This window comes from Protopterus annectens, chromosome 9.part0, assembly GCF_019279795.1.
Source record: "Protopterus annectens isolate FY-2018-M chromosome 9.part0, PAN1.0, whole genome shotgun sequence".
NCBI lineage: Eukaryota > Metazoa > Chordata > Ceratodontiformes > Protopteridae > Protopterus > Protopterus annectens.
In genome coordinates, this window is record NC_056743.1 from 1,355,251,458 (window position 1) to 1,355,266,868 (window position 15,411).

The following is a 15,411-nucleotide window of genomic DNA, read 5'->3' on the forward strand; positions in this document are numbered from 1 at the left end:
ACCTGCCAACTCTAACTCACCTAACCCGCCCTAACACTTACATCCACACAATTGCACACTTACCTGAACCCAACCCGTAACTTTCCACCACAGCACTGAAAATACCAAAGCAACAGTAACGGACAACCAAATTCTTTCCCTAGGAAAAAATTCGGGTTTCTGTTGCTGTGATATTTTAAGCTTTTGCTTACATAAGTTAGATCAATCACTGTTTGCTTTTTTAAGTGTTCGGTGATCTAATATAGACCCTGAAAGTTAGGGTGAGAGATGCTTAAGGGGACAGGGTAAGTTTAACAGAGTAAAGTATAGCTACCCTCCACCTTTTTTGTGGGCTCTGTCAAGGCAGAAGATATTGTGACCAGGGGGAATTATTTTGTTGTCAGGAATGTGAAGTTTAAGCCAAATTTCTGTTAGAATTATTATGTCAGGGGAGTGATGGGTAAGCCATGCATGGAATTCACTGACTTTGTTGAGTAGGCTGTGTAAGTTCAGGGAGTAAAGTGTTAAGCATTTTGAGTGAGTGTTTTGGTGTGGGATGTTTGGAGGTTGGGAGAGAATTTTGGGGGAGGAGTAAAGAGAGGGCCAGTGTTAGGGTGGATATCCCCAATTGGAGTAATGTCTTAGTGGATGGTGTTATAGAGAGAATTTGGGGGGTAAAGAGAAGGGGTTTTGGTCTACATTTTGGGGGGTGAGATGGATGTAGTATAAGCTTGACTTTGAATGTGAAAGGGTTGGAGTGATTGACTAGAAATGGGGTTATTTCAAAGCTATGGGGAGTCTGTAAGTGTGTAGAGGGGTAGATAAAGGTGGGAGACAAGTTCATGGGAGATAAGGTGGAACGGTAAGAGGATAGGTACGAGAGCAGAAGAAGAAGAAGAGTAGTGGAGGTAGGTATGAAGAGCATGTTGAGTGGAGGGACATTAGGAGAGAAGATAGAAGGAAAGGATTTGGTGGGGAGGAGGGATAAGCAAGTATGTGAGTGTAGAGAAGTAATGTGTGCAAGTGGACTAGTTAGGAAATGATAATTAAGGTGGTGTGACTTTTAGGTAGAGTATAGTTCAAAATGTGAATTGGAAGTAGTAAAAGAGTAGGGAAAGGAGATGAAATGTATTGTAAGTGGGAGTGTGGGATTGAGAAGCTGTTGGAGAGTTAAGGTGGAGAAAGGTGAGTGGAGATTATAGTTGAAAGGGTGTAATGGCTAGATAGATGGTGGAATGATTTGATTGGGGTATGTTAGCAGGTAGTGGAGAAAAGGAAGGGGAGGGGAATAGAGTGGTTAGAGTATACATTTAGAGTATGCGGGTGTGGGTGGGAATTGGGGGAAGGGTAGGGGAGTGGAGTGAAAATGAGCATAGTGAGGGAAAACAGAGTGGGTTGCACCATGAGTGGCAGTTGAAGCCACCTCAAACAAAAAAGTTGTGAGAGCAAGATCCCCAGGTGAGATTCGGTGTAGATGATGGCACTTAAAGATGTGAAACCCACCACACACTTACAAGTAGTATCAGTGGTCAAATAAAAAATTAAGTTAGTTATCTGGTCAAATTCTGCACCACTGGTGAGGACAGTTTGCCAAATTAAGGGGCCCAAGGTAACACTAGATAGTAAGGAGACTAGTAGTTAGTTTAGGAGACTAGTCTGTTCTAGTAACAATATTATCCAACCACTGACCACAATCTCCACTAACCCACTGCTCCACCCTTACCAAAGGCTGTCTGTTCTCTGCTTCCTACAGCCCACATAATGCTTCTGCCTCTCATCATTCACCTTAGCTATCTGATTTCTTTGCTCAGACAGGTCAGCCTCCCACAGATATAAATCCTTCCCCCTATAACACCCACAGCTTTTTTTAACACAACAAACATTATATATGTGGGTTCATGTTAAATAACCAGTGGCCAGATCATCAATTATATTCTTATTAAAAAATGTGAACTAAGTCAAAAATTAGGAACAATTATGCTGCTATTAAAATAAGTTAAAAAGAAAGAAAGTATTGTTTTTTTAAAATGGGCAGGTTCCCTTGCATCTCTATACTGGCTTACTCATAGGTACATAAGTTGTTAAAAGGTGATGTACCAGATAAGCTTTTTGAAACCTAGCACTGCAATCCTGATAGTACACCCAGCTACTTAACCCCCCCCCCCCGCAAAAAATAGAGGGGATAGTCCTGGGAAAATTTTCAGTTTCCCATCCAGACATCTAAGTTAAATAACTAATAAAACTGGAAGTTTTTTTCCAGAGTAGAAGAATTCTTCAGGACACATATTAGTCATGACAACATCAAGAATTCTTTGGGACAGACATATGTGATGCAACAAATCCTATTTATGCTGCAATATAGATTTAGGTCCCTTGATCTTGTATTTGCGTTACTACCAGTTTTGAATATATGTAATAATTCAGGCAGAGCAGGGTGATTTATAGCTTTGAAGGGAGGGCACAGAACAACTTGTAGGTGTTTGTAGGAGAGAAATAAAAGAGATAGGGTTTTTAGCATTCTGAGTAATTTAGGAGGCTCACATATAATATTTTTAGTGGGAATCTACTGTTTTTTTTTTTTTTTTTTCTTTTTTGCTGGTTTGTTTTTTTAGTTGGGTTAAGGGTTTAGACAAGCATATATAGAAGGGCATACTGTATTCTAGTATGGACATGATGACAGATGAGTAAATTGAAAAGACAACCTATTTTGAATGAAAGGAGATGCTCTTAGTAATAAACTGAGTGAGACATAGAAGGCTTCCCTAACTACAGAGGATACATGGTGGCCAAAGGAGTTGTTTTTTTTTTTTTTTTACTGACAAAAGTCTCTAATGACAGTATCTTTTTTAAGAGTGATGTCATTTATGTGATCAATGTGCAGGAGTTTTTCCTCAAAGTGTATGATGTTGCATTTATTGACATAAAGCTGTACAGTGTGATCCTGACATCATGGCCGTGTCTGAGTTAGACTCATGTGAGTTAGGTCCTCTTAAAGGATCATGCATCTACAGGAGAGCTGATGATGTCTACAAGCATAAAGTTGTCTGAAATTTGATCAACCAGAGGCATTTAATGTCAGACGTGACATCAGAGAAGTAGCTGCCAAATAGAAGTTGTCTCAAAGCACAGCGCTGGGGTAAATCATTTGTGACAAATCTCTTGGAGCATAAGGTGCCATTTACTCCAATATAGTAGGTTCAATCACTGAGAACACTAATTCTATAGTCACATAACTGCAGTAAAAAGCAGACACCTCCAATTTAAAAAAAATAGTTCTATACCCTTTCTGCAACTTTGCACTTCAGACTGCAGGAAAGAGAAAATTTGACCAAGATAAGGCAATAAGTACCGCTGAATCAGTTTTACTTCATACCTAAACCCTCCACATCAGCCAGTATAACCCCTGACACATATAATGAATTACCATCCTCTGCAGCAGTAATTGCTGAACTAGTTGCTTTGATGAAAGCATGTAATCCCCGGTACCTCACCCCTGCATGTATATATGTATGTATGTATTTATTTATTTATTTGCTGACTTGACAGGTGGCCTGCTGTATAGAAATTTTCAGCCACAGTCCAGGTGTAAGGGATGTAAAACATGCAGTAAGTATAATAACAACTACAGATGTAAATATAGAAAAGGTATATAGTAATACATTAATGTAAATGCCCTGTGCACTATGTCTTATATGATACAAACAGTTTGCATTGCCTTCTTTGGTTAAATTTTCGACTATGTAAATTTATGTATATAAGAGCTGAAGTTAGCATGGCATTATTGAGCTAAATTTGAGTTAAGATATAAGGTATAACAAGAACCAAATTAGGGGGAATTTTGTAAGTATACAAATGAGAGTTAAGGGTAAGGAGAACAGACAATCAGATTGGAAGGTTAAATAGTATCCAAAGCAAAGAGTTGCAAGTATGGTTTAAAGCTTTAGAAACTTTTGCAGTGCAAAAGAAGAGATTAAACTAGAGGTAGTTAATGAGTGGAGACTGGAAGAAGTCAATGTGAAAGAAGGACTTTTAGAAATTTCATTGAAAGCATTTGCATCATATAAAATCAACAATGCATTTGAGGAACAGCTAAAAAAAGATGTAATTCGGTTTCCTCTCAAACTGATGATGGTAAGGTTGCCCAAATTGTTGGGACAATACATGTGAAGGGTCTGTGCAGCATTTGCACCATAACTGAGCCTCTTAAGGATAACAGCATGTTGGTTTGTAGAAAGAATATAGAGTTAGATTTTGAGATGTTATGAACAAGTGGAGGGAAGTAGTTAGAAAAAAGCATTTGAGGATGAGAAGAAATAGGCTAGATATTTCTGTTACAGGGTTATCCAGTAGGTATACTGAAGGGCAATAATGCACCCACATTCTAAAATGGAAGATATGATGGCAATATTTATTTGCCACAATTTACATGCTAGCAATCCTTGTTTCAACAAGAGATGTTTGCATAGGATACATATATCCAATCTTTGTAATAAGGTGTTGCTGGCAAATGTAAGCCTGGCTTCTGTTGTCAGAAGCCTAGTAGCCTTGCATGCTGTCTGCAGGTTCAATATGTTATTTTTACATGTGAGATTAGTATTGTATGACCAGTTAAGATTTGGATCTAATCATAGACTGAGGAAACTAGTCTGTACCATAATAGACAATGAGCAGTTCTGATTATTTCTTATAGCTAAAGAAGGGGAATTTGTAAGTTTTTGTACTTTATTAAAGATGATTGCATGGGTTTGGAAGTGTTGGCTTGTAGTTGCATTGTAGTGCACCAGTTTCAGTGTTAGTGAAAGTCATTCTGAAGATTTTGTGTGCTTGGGAAATGTGTCCTGATTTTTAGCAGAATCATATTGTTTGTATATAGAGTTAACTTTGGGCAGTGCGTGTCAAGGACAAGTAGAGAGCTCTGAAACACTTCTAAATTGTGGAAACAGACTGTTGAAAGGTCATTGGAAAAACTGGTTTGAGGAGCTCTCCTACCAGCAGTAGCTGAAAGACTGGACAGGACCCTCTCCTAAAAATGTATTATTTAATGGGTAGAGTAGAGATTCAGGGACTACTCCATCAAATGACATCATCAGATCAATAAAGAGAGTAGTTGCAAGTGAATATTTTTTTATTTAGGCAGTTACGGTAGTGACAGCAGATCAATGGTAATTCTCTAGTCAGGTGAAAGCCATGCTGGCTAAATGAGAGCAACTACTGGTACTGGTGAAGCAAGAATCTGGTTGTATCACAAAGAGACGGATAGCTGAGTGCAACCCAGTTGACTGGGATTTGATTAGTAGCCTCAGCACTGGAGGAGTGAGGCAGGGGTGGAGGAGGAGGAGTGAAGGAGTGTGACTTGCTTGCTTTTCTCAATGGGATGGAAAAAGTTACAGTCACTTGGGGGTACACTAGACAGGTGTTATCTCCTTGACTGAGACAAGGGAGACCACTGCTTGTGCTGTAAGGGGAAGGGCAAGGTCAATTGGAGGGAATACCTGTTATGGAAGTGAAAGGGACTTTTTCCATAGATGGCCCATTGCACGTCTCCCAGAGCTTTGCTGGTGCAGTTAGGTTGTTGTTGTTTGTCTTTTCAGCTTTTCCCAGTAGGGGTCACCACAGCGGAACTCCAGTCTGCTAATGATTGGCAGTCGATTTTTTTTTTATGGTGCCGAGTTGCCTGCCTGACGCCCAACCTTCAGCGAAGGCATGCCCATTCACATATGTCTTTTGGAAGCCACTTGACCGCAGGGAGGACATGCAGACTCCACACAGAAGGCACTCCAGCCAAGAATCGAACAGGAGAACCTCTTGCTGTGAGGCAACAATGCTTGCTGGTGCAGTTAGGTCCAGAGAGAAAACTGCAAACATGCAAGCCATTTCTGATAGCTGCCTGAATGATGGCCCTTACTTGTTGACCGCCACCCTGTTATGGAGAATGAATTGTCCTATTGACCATGAGGGGGTTGATGATTCACAGACAGTGTGGTCAAAGTGTCACAAAAAATGTTTAATGCAATTAATGAGCAGGACGGATACGAGTCTGAAATCAGACGTAAGTTTATATGATGTATTTTAGTGGTTTCTCTATTAATTATCGATCTACACAAGAATGAAACTTCAGTACAGTGAACCTGAAACCACAGAACAATATACAAGCCACCAAACTCATGGAATAAAAAAAAGGGCGGGAAAGTGTCCCTGCACCTTCCATATGGGGAGCTACACCACCTACACCCACACAACTTTAACTATACCAACTTGAAGATCACACAACAATGCGGGAAAGGGCAAATTTCCCTTACCCCACTGTATGCTGATCTCACAAAACACACACACAAACACCACCATATTTTAGCAGTGGTAGAGAATGGAACATACCCATTCATTTATACAGCTCTACTTAAAAAACTGCACTTCATTGATCAATTGCATCCATCAATATAATGAAATTCAATGAATGCATCAAAACCTACCTACAAGTTATTACTGTATGCTTTCAAACCAAGGGGGACAGTTCTGATTCAGATCAAATGGTTGAACATATATGTGTTAAAGGTTTAAGAATAAAATGGAGGTATGTTCAAAACCACAAAGGGTATAAAGGGTCAGAAACATACATACTGGTATTCTGATAATGATTTTCTTTACTTTTTGCATAGTGTTGTAGCTGGAAAGGAACTGCATGGTACAGTAAGAATAAGGCTGATTTTGCATGACTGTATCAGAAGGTATTAAAGATTTAAGTTTCTATTGGCACTTGAAGATAAGATTTGTAAATGTGATCACAGATGTTGCAGACCAGAAATGAAAGTAGGACATTAGCTCAATGGACAACTATGAGAGGATAACTCTCTAACACACGAGTGTGAAAATCAGCACTTGTGCAAGAACCAAAACTTTGCTGAATACAGGGAATCCTTCTTACACTGAGGTACAGTGAACTTAGAGTTCCACAATAACTCATAATGCTAACTTCACCAGACAGTCTACCTCCACTTTCCAGACAGACACCTAGTAAACATCTGTTTAAATGTGAAATAAGAAAGTATTTTAGCACCCAGTGATCAAGCAACTGTAGAATCACTTGAATGTTGTTGAAACTATCAGTCTTCTTATTACTATGTTAATTTGTTTGTTTAACAGGTTGATCAATCATTGTGGTGATAAGTTTTCTTCAACTGTAATTTTGTTGTTCTGCATAAATTGGATTATGTTGTTATTCTTTCTCACAATTCTGTTCATTAGTGCCTTCTACTCTCTTATGTATTACATGTATTTGTTTAGTAAGTTGGTTAGTTTATTTGACATTTGCTTACCAGGGAAGTCTGGCTAGGCATGAACCTGTTTTCATCAGAGGCCCAGTAAGAAAAGCTCCAACAAAAAAGTGATTTTTATAGAGTGACATTTGTGATAGTACAATCAGAGTCGTATTATAAACAATTAACTAGAGAGAGATAATTCCAAAATGAAGTAGACTATTACGCAGAACTTACAATTTTTAGTCAAAAGGATATGTGTACAAAGCTATAAAAATACGTAAAAATATTAATTAGCATCAGTAAAGAAGATAAAGGTTATTCAATTGGTATCTACTTCTCTGAAGTGCAGGCCAACATAGAAGGTCTTTGGCTAACAAAGTTTGCAGATGACTGCAAACTAGGAGCCATAATCGAAACTCCTAACGATGTGGACAAACTACAAAAGGGCCTCACTGAGACAGATACCTGGTGTCAAAGTCATGGCCTGAAGCTCAATGCCAAAAAGTGTATTGTCATCTCCTTTGGTAAAAACTCTGTACCCATGAACTACCACATAGCTGGTAGTCTACTTAATGCCGAAAATGTGATAAGAGACCTTGGGACACAGGTGGACAGTAGTCTCTCCTTTGATAATCACATCGCCACAGTGGTCAGGAAATCCTTCTACATGGCTCATCTCATCACAAAAGGATTCTCATCCAGAAAAAAAGAGGTCATTGTTCCCCTACTCATCACTCATTAGACCCATTATAGAGTACAATGCCCCTTTTGGTATGTACCTCACAATACATCTACAACAACTGGAAAGACCACAGAAATACCTCACAAAGAGGATTACTGGCCTCAAACAGATGCCCTATGCAGACTGTCTCAAAAAACTACAGCTTTACTCCATCGCATATCGCCTACTCAGGGGTGATCTCTGCCTAACATACAAAGCTATGTCAAACCCAGAGCTGTTGGACATGCTCCACTTAAAGAAATCCCAATCCCTCCGAGCTACATGCTCTAGGGACCTAAACCTTGTCACCACAATAAACAGAACATGCTGGAGGGATAGATTCCTGTCCCAGAGACTTCCCATACTCTGGAACAGACTACCTATCTATGTCAAACAGAGCTCCTCATTAGCACTCTTCAAGAAAAATCTTGATGATTGGATGGGAAATGGGAAATTCACCCCGGGGATCACTTCTGTGGCTCTGCTCGACAGGGGCACAGGAAAATAATTTTCTTGGGTGGCAAAAGCCAGGGTACATTTTTTGGCTAGGCTTGTATGGGCCTTAGGGCTGATAGCCTAGTACCTACCTATGAACCTATGAACCTATGAACAGTATAGAAGTATAATTTAAGATGAAGATATATGAAGATTTGTAGACACGGTACTAATAAGAGTAAAGGGAGAACAGTAGTTAAGGGATTTAAAGAAGAGAGTACAAGCAGATCAGATAGGGGAAAGAAGGGGCAAATGGAGAGGAAGGAGTAGAGTTTAGATAATCTAGAAGATAAAGATGAAAAGGGAGACGTCAAACCACAAAGAGGCATAAAAGGAGTTAGAGTAGTATTATGTAGAACATAGGCAGGGCAGAAATATTTAGAGAGCAAAAAGACAGAGGCAGATATATCGTCTTGGTGCATTATATGTGTAGAGCCAGATCTAAAGAGGAATTATTTTACAGACTGTTTAAATAAGTAACTGCTGGGTAGTAACCTAATATCCATTGGGATTATGTTCCAAGCTTTAGCCACTGAATTGGAATATAGGTCATGACCTGTGGCTTCCCTAAGTTTATAAACTGTTATACGGTGTTTATTAAAGGAGCAGAGTGGACACTTTGGAACTTAGTAGCTAAGTGCAGAACTGATACAGGGGCAGGAAGAGGGTTTGCATATCATTTTATGAGCAAGGAAAAGTTGATTATACAGCAGATGATGGGGTTGTTCAATCCAATTTAATGATTTTAGAGCAATGCAGTGATGAGACTTATAGGGCATCTTGGTTGCCAAACTCACAACTTTGTTATAACTTAGCTTGAGCTGTGATCTAAGGGATGTGTGTAGGTTGGTAAGGATGGGAAAGGCATAAAGCAGAGAGGAAAGGATGGATGCACAAATGAGAGGTAAGTATTTTTATCTGTAGAGTATCCCAAGTTTGTGATGTGTTTTTATGAAACTTTGGATATGGAGATTAAATTTTAATTGATCATCTATTATGACTCATACTATCTTGTGGGAAACAACATCAATATTATTACAGTTTAATGAAGATATTTTGATGTTGTCTTTGAAGGATGTCAAACATTTAGGCAAAAATAACAGTAATTTGTATTTTAGGTGGGATAGAGGTGATATTGGCTGTGTTGAAAGCATTTTGAGTTATGGTTGTAGTTTAGGAAGAGTATCAACTGTGATGATGACAATGGAGTTATCTACAAACCGGACAAGAGTAACTTGTTGGGAGGATATGTGGAGACCATTAAAAATATATTGAAAAGTAAAGTGTCTAAGACAGACAGCAAGGAAAGGGGAGTGAGCAGAGAGCCATTTCACCAATTGAAAATATTCAGATAAGTAGCTGGTAAACCAGTTAAGAGTAGAGCAAGACAGACCTAAACAAGCGATTTTTAGGTGTAGTTTGGAATGAAAGATTGTGTCAGAAGCTGTGGGAAGGTCTAAGAAGAGGCAAAATATTAATTTATTATCTTTGGCCTTGACAACAGTGTCCAGGAAAACTAATGGGGCAGTTGCTGTGCCATAGGCTGGATTTGAAGCCATGCTCAGATGGAATAAGTAGGTTTTCCTAAAGTAGATAATGCAGAAGTTGTTTGTGAATGCACTTTTCCAAAATTTTAGAGAGGGGGGACAAGATAGCAATAGGCTTAAAATTAGACAGTTCAGTGGAGCTACTAAGTTTATAGAGTGGAATGATGTATTTTTTCCAGAGTAATAGAATATAACATTCTTGGGTGGAATCTGGAACATAACATTCCTGGAATGATTTATTAAAATTGAGACTGGATATGTGATGGAAGGAGAAGCAAGTTTTCGGTATTCAAATGGGAGATTGCCAGCAGATGGAGAGCAGGGCTTGATTTTGCATAACAAATGTTGAATAAAACAGGTGCAAGCAGGTTTTGAGGAGAATGAGAAATTCTAAGAGTTAAGAGTTTGTTCTGGATTGGTGAGGACTTTGGATGAATTATAGGTGAGAATAACTATAAATCCAATGAAACGTGAGTTGGATTTTGTAACAGTACTGTCGCCTCACAGTAAGATGTCGTCCTGTTCAATTCTCATCTAAAGCATCTTCTGTGTAGAGACATGCGTGAATGGGTGCACCTTCGTTGAAGGTTGTGCGTCAGGGCTGGCAACTTGGTACATAAAAATCTACTGCCAATCATTAGCGGACCGGAGTTCCACTGTGCTGACCCCTAACCGGGAAAAGCCGAAAGATACAACAACAACCTGAGGGTGAGTTGTCTCAGTAAGGGTTAGGGGATGAGTGGGTTCTAGGGAATATGATTTTGTATATTGTAACCCATTTTGGAAGGTTATTTTTGGTTGGTTGGTTGGTTGGTTTAAGGATATGAGTAGTACTGTTTTATGTTTGTAGCTTTGTAGATAAGCAGTGGACTTTTTGTCATTGTCACCAGGGCTTATCTCTTTTTTTGTATTAGAATCAGCCAGGGTAGGTTAGTTTTCACACTTTTCTTATTTAAGGAAGCAAGGCTGAGTGTCTAAAAACAGGGTGTTAAATATGTAGACAGATTACTCCAGTTGAGAAATTTAAGGATATCATTAACTACATTACGATTAAATATTGTAAGATTATAGCATTCCTTGAAAGATGATTGGTAAGATAGGTTGTATATCTTAGGACAGTGGTGGGATGGTGGTCATTGAGGGAGTCTGGGAGAATACCAGCCAAGCAGTAGTGATTTGGACATGAGACAAGGATCCAGTCAAGGGTGATGCCAGTGTTACTCACTTTGTTAAAATATGTATGGGAGGATATAAGGTGGGTGAATTTTAAATGGAAAAAAACTAGGAGAGTGATATTCTGACATAATGTTTTGCCAATCAATCTTGACGTCACCAAGTATAGTGGTTTCATAGGGTATATTATTCAATGCCCAGTGGAGGATGTCTTTTAGAAAGGGGATGTTTTTTCCAAGTAGAGTATAGAGGGCAATAATGCATGACATTTTTATGGTTGCTTAGTTTTAGTAAGGATAGAATGAGTTCTGCATTATGGAATTCTGGTGGGGTAGCAGGAAAGGTTGAAAGAGTTAAAAAGTTGGGATATAAGATGGCCACACCTCCTGCTTTTTTTTAATTCTGTCAGCGCATATAATTTCATAGCTGTGGGAAGAATTTTAGAGTATTTTATTTGAGGTTTGAGCCAAGTTTCAGTAATAGCAACCTCAGGAATATTGGGTGATCCAATAATGAAATTCAGTTACTTTATTCAGCACACTACAGATATTTAAGCAGATAGATTTTAGATAAGTTGCAGGTATTGAAGTAGGAGTAAGAGGGAAGTGGGGTGAAGCCATGGATGGAGGGTGAGGTCAGGGTTGGGATGTAAACCACATATGATGATATTTTTAAGTAAGATTTTATTGGTGATTGTTTTAGTAGAAAAGTAAGTAGTTCATATTTTATCTTGAATAAATAATGAGAAGTGTTAAGAATTTTGTATCTAATGTAATGGTGGGGAGATGTATTAAATAGATTTCAGTTTATTTTCAAGTTTAAGGGTGTAATATTATCATGCAGAGGGTAAGTAGGTGTACTAGATAGAAGTATAGGTACAATAATCACCTGAAAGTATGTGAGGTTAGATAGCAGAAGCAGTATGGGAATAGGTGTTCAGGGGAGAAGAATATTTAAGGGTTGGCAGTTACTGGTTCTTAAAGTGTTACTGAATATGTGGAAAAAGATAGTTTAAGTAGGAAGGAAGCTTGGGATGAAGATAAGTGGATTAAGGATTCAAGTGATAGTAAGTGAAAAAAGAAAGTAGAAGTATGGACAATAGTGTTTTTAGTGTACAGTAGATGGGAAAGGTATAGCAGAGATGGATACTGCAGGTGAAAGTGGCTTTGGAAGAATTGCTAGAGAGTAGTGACATGTCTTGTAGTTGGAGGATGGGTCGGATGAAGAGAAAAGTGGTGATCTAACTTTGTGGAGGAAGTATGTGCAAGAAGACATGATGTTGATAGGTTAAGTTACATAGGAAGAGAAGGAATAATATGGAAGTAGAAGTATAGGTGACATGTAAAGTTTGATGGGAAGAGGAGAGGGCTAAGTGTAGAATATATGTAGAGGATGAGGGGGTGGTTGGGAATTTGGGGTAGGGTAGGGAGCAAAGTGAGCCCAAACACAGCAAGGGTAAACAGAGTGGGGCAAGTCAGTGTCAGGAGAGGTCCTGCTACTGAAATAATTTATTGCACTGCCAGTGACTAGAGTAGATAAGTATGAGTCTGTTTTCTTTATTCATTTATTATACAAAAATAGTATAACAGTACATATAATGAAATATTGAAGAATTCAACATATAGTACTAGAATATAGTATGCTAAATATAGTGCTGATGGCAACAAATGCTAGCAAGCTAGGTTTTGTATTTTAATATTTACTTTTGTCAAGATTATGTATTTTGAAGTGAATGAGAGAATAGGATTTAAAGGATGTGGATTGTTATATAATATAGGAGTTTGCCTAATAGCAGTATGAATAGTTAGCTTTTCTTGACTGAAGAGAGACACCCAGAGTACTAAGTAAAGTAAAGAGTAGTATGGAATGCAGCAAAAGTAGATAGACAGTTCTGTTATAACCCACACAGCCCTCCTGGAGAGTTGGCCTTTGCACTGGTGAAGAAACACAGGGTATTCTATAAATATTTTTCTTCTGTGAAAGAAATAGTGACCTTGGATATAGAGCAGGGCTAAATTAGAAACTAGTTAAGTTAAGACCTAGAAAGGCAAACCAAGATACGGAATAGAGTTTAGATAGAGTAAGATCATAGCAAATTATGAAAGAATAAATAGTTGCAAGTAAGATGAGAGATTAAAGAGTGTTATGTCCCTTAGTATCCATGATAAACTCACAACCAGTTTTAAAAGTAGAACACCAGTTATTCTAACACAGCCTACTTGACTGCTTTATTTTTATATTTCTTTTTTATTTCCTTTTGGAGCTTTCTCCCCAAGACTTCACTTAAAATAGTCTGTTCAGCTAAACAATACTGATCAACAAACATATTTAGGTATATGAGTATTTGCCACATATGAGGGCAGGAAAATGGGAAAGGTTGGATTAGAGTTCCTACTTGCTTCCCTCGGACATCATTTGGTTTTCAAAACTGTATTAGGATATCCTGTGAGACTTACCCCACAATGTGCATTGATGCTTATAGGCACTGTAGTCTTATCTGCAAAAAAATTAACTTTAAAGGGCAATGTTTTCCTTGCAGCAGCTCACAGCTTGACTGTATTTGTGGAACTTGGATCTTAACTTAAAATGCTGCTTATGCACCCTTGTCTTACTTTGACCATGATCCACCCATTCACATCGATCTTTGCACCCCAAACCAGAGATTCTGCTTCTACCGTGCTATTTCACTTTTGCTGACCTATTATCTCTATGGAATAGGACTGTTCCCCCTCCCATGACAGAAAATGCAAAACCAATTAACACTACAAAAACAGTCTTTGAATGAACACAGACCTCTAAAAGGATTACAGGCTCAAACAACAATTAAAGAACAGAAAAAAACATACTGAAACGCATAGTATACCTCATCAAACCTAAAACCACTTGTGTTTTAGATTAACTTCAAAAAAGGTCTGGTTTGGTTTTCAAGTTATACTGCTGATGTCTGAACACAGTGAATCTTTTGATTTCTATATTATTGAATGACTTCCAAATCCAGGCTCATGAAAGTTTTTCTATTTACATAATAAAATATATTGAATGACTTTATTATAAAATTAATTTATACCAAATCTGCACAGTGGTTATTTAACAGAACTGCTAATTTCATTGCTATACACTATAGATCTCACTATTTTGTTTGTCATTCACAGATGATACAATGTAGCATATCATTGATCTGTCATTAAAGAATATTTAGATTCAGTAACTAATGATTTGAAAAATGATCATTTTGAATGTTCATTTCTATAAAAATATCTGAAGGTTAAGGTGTAAATCCACCCCCCACCCCACACACACACTATCATTTAGGCAACATTTCCTAATGATTCACACTCAGAGAACTGGTGAATAAAAATGAGATACTTGACAGCATTTAAAAAAGACAATACATCTCTGCCAGAAAACAAATATGAAGAAATTAATCACTGGCAACTGTTACTTGGTGGAAGAAAACTTCACTGAAAGAAACCTAATCTTTCAAGAAAGAAAATACAAATGAACTATGCAATAATTGAAAAGAGCTCACCTCAGCAAATGGAAATCCAGTGTAACTCTTACTGTTTGCAATAAGCAGGCAGCACATGACTATCCTCCTTTACAATATACACTGCAGAGTGAAGGTGCTAACTCAGAAATGGTAGCAGAAGTCTGACATCATCAGTTTCCATACCCAGTCGTCTTTCTCTTTGATTTTAGAGATAAAATTTTCATCTGAGTTGAGTTTGAGGCTTTAGGAAAATATTGTATATTAATGTAGTTATTCACAGAACTATGTTTTTGAAGGTTCTTTTTATTCCTTTCAAATAACGGAGGGTAATGAGAAAGAAAAATATTGCTAACTTTTTATAAAGTTTGCCATGTTATTTGCATTAATTTTAAGCTTGTATTTTGGATTTAAGCCAGCAAATAAGAATCATGAGACAGCTTACCTGTGCACAAATGTATTCAGGTTTAGTTTCTCTCTCTCTGCATCTCTCTATGCAAAGTTGTTCTGCTGTAAAGATGGAGCCTGATCTTACCTGTAGACTACTGCACGCTATGCTGCTTTGCTACACATTTTAATAGAAATTTGCATGAAGTGCAACCCTAAGGAAAGAGTAGCCATTATACAGAGAGCCAAAAGGGTATGCAAATACAGGCCACAAAAATTAGAGTTTATGTGTCTCACTGCCAATTCAGCAGTAATATTCTTAATAATAATTGCAGAGTTGATTTGGTGTCAAGTTCAAAATTCTGC